This window comes from Montipora capricornis, chromosome 2 (genome assembly GCF_036669925.1).
Source record: "Montipora capricornis isolate CH-2021 chromosome 2, ASM3666992v2, whole genome shotgun sequence".
In the NCBI taxonomy this organism is placed as follows: Eukaryota; Metazoa; Cnidaria; class Anthozoa; order Scleractinia; family Acroporidae; genus Montipora; species Montipora capricornis.
Genome location: NC_090884.1, coordinates 36,393,776 through 36,396,299, shown reverse-complemented (window position 1 = coordinate 36,396,299; position 2,524 = coordinate 36,393,776).

Here is a 2,524-nt window from a genome sequence, read left to right as displayed (position 1 = left end):
TCTGATAGGAGGTACTCCACATGTCGTTTTCTTTGACTGTTTAAGGTCCCGTTTGCCAGTTGACTTGTTTCAAGGTCCGCTGTCTTCATGGTGAGGTTCTGTTGGGCATCTAGTTTTGTCAATGGTTGTTGTGGCTTGCCCATCACCGGGTCTTGAAGTGTTCCAAATACGAAAATAGGAAAAAGCTGATGCAAGATAATGAAACAAGAAGTCAATTAGGAGCATAAGATTGATCCAAAGCTAGCGTACTGAAAGTTATTAGAGATGAGTGATTTTATGATTACTACATGAAATAACGGATGTAGAGCAATGCAGGGAATATTATGTCAGAATTGTCTTAATTATTGGCATATGTCAGTCCAATATTGGCTCGACTACAGTTTATCGTACCCAGCACGGTTTGTAAAGCACACGATTAATTTACTGTTTATAGCTCGACTTTGTAGCGATATCGAAAGATAATAGTGGGAAAATCTTAGGTTAAAACTAAATTTGCATGGCTACGTGCAAGTGCGCAAATGCGCAAGTAAATTGGAGATTTGATGCTTCTTCTTTTTTGCTCGATTCAGGCTCACAGTATCCTGGAGAAATTGGCATCACTGTCTACACTCGAGAAAATCAGTCTGTAAATTGTTTTGCTTTGGCTACTTATTGTGTACAATACTTTGTTTCCTTGTGATAAGCTGTATCTTCAGATCGTTGCTCTTACCATTGAATATAAAGAGAACCCCATCTTTATCTTTTGGCAACTCTCTGCAAACTGCTTCTTCAAGTTAAAATCCGGTATTCGAGGGAAAATTGTGTGTAAATTATGAAAAAACATTGGTCTTTTATATCTGTTGCAGAATATATTTTCTATATTTAACAAAGCAGTCTTTCGTTTATTTTTGGGAGGATTGGGAATGGGTATAAGCACTGTTTTAGCGGCCGGGGATTTATGTTCGCCGATAAAGAACTCCCCTGTTATACTCCGCGCATGACATAACTCGATACTTTGAGACGATCAACTATTAAATGGTTCTAAAAATAATTCTGAGATTTTACGTTACCAATTTATTTTCTCTTTTACAAATTCTGATACTAAAAAACGTAAGAGCTTCTTGCGTTCATAGACTTGCGAAAGGCTACAATCCTCATTTTTTCACACTGAGCTTAGATTATTTGACACAATTCCTGTGTAAAACCGTATGATACATTCATTCCGAGAAAGAAAAAGAGAAAGAGATTGTTTTGTGGAACTTCAAACTACTATTTTGATTTCACTTTGCATTTTCATAATGCATCGCTAATTTTTTGTTGAAAAGTCGAAGGTTTTGCTGACTCGCAAAAATTGTGATTTAATAGTAAAGTTTTTACTCTGTATAACTGAAGGTATTCCAAGCAAGAAATACTCAGTCATTTCTAACATTGCACCGAAAGAGTAGGGAAGTTGTAAATAGCTAAAGGGCACACCCTCCGAGCTTCAGCGACTTACTTACACCCTGCGAAGACTCAAACATTTCAAACAGTTCTGTGTCGCTTATCTGAGACAAATACAGAAATAGCATTAATGAAGCATTTCTGTATGTTCTATTTGGTGAAATTTATTCTTGATCAAAGAAAAATGAATTGACCAAATTTCATTGAATCGCAGTAATAGTTTATTTTGGCAATTTTGAAATGGAAACCAAAATCGTGCTCTGATCTCTTTGCAGTGATTAAGTCTATGGGTTTTATCTTTCGCGACAGTCTATTGAACTTCTTCCATGCACAAACAGTAAATGGAATAAAAAAAAAGAAAAACACGATGGAGTGGGAGAGGCTAACATCATAACCAATTATGGTGGTAAAGCGCGGTTAATCAACGAATTCAGTTCCAAACGTACGGTTATAAAAGTATATATATTATACTAAATCCAAAATCGGATGAGTTAAATGCATTGTATACATTATATCTGTTTGTTGTGAAATTGAGTGGGGCGAAAGGACCGGTACCTACTTACTATCGTTTAGGAAGACGTCACAGACACGAACTTTATATTAATACAGCGAAACGCGCAAACTTCAAACAATTTCAACTGAACTAATAATGAATCGAAAAAAACAAAAGGCCGCTTTCAGAATCCTTTGCTATGATCTTGAAGAATTTTATGATTAATAAAAAAAAAAAAAGAAAGAATTAGAATAGTCTGAAGCTGATCAGAGCTTTACAAATGTCTCCACTTGGGCCACAAAAAATCTCAGACCTTGTCGAACTTAACGAACGGGCCTCACTGCTCTCAATGTGAAAAGACCATCCTAAAAAAGCCACTGGCAATAATGGTCGTGCTTTAACAATTTGCGATTATTAACCTAAAATGATAGGGTATTTCCATAAATATGTTATCTGGATTAAAAAGGATTTCCATTTAGAATTTTTGAAATGAAACATGTACACAACAGGGGACTGACTTTGGTGGAAAGAAGGGCATTCAATGATTGGTACCTTATGGATATAAGTGGTTATTGCAGGTGACAAAAATGCCATTTTTTCCAGTCAGGAACC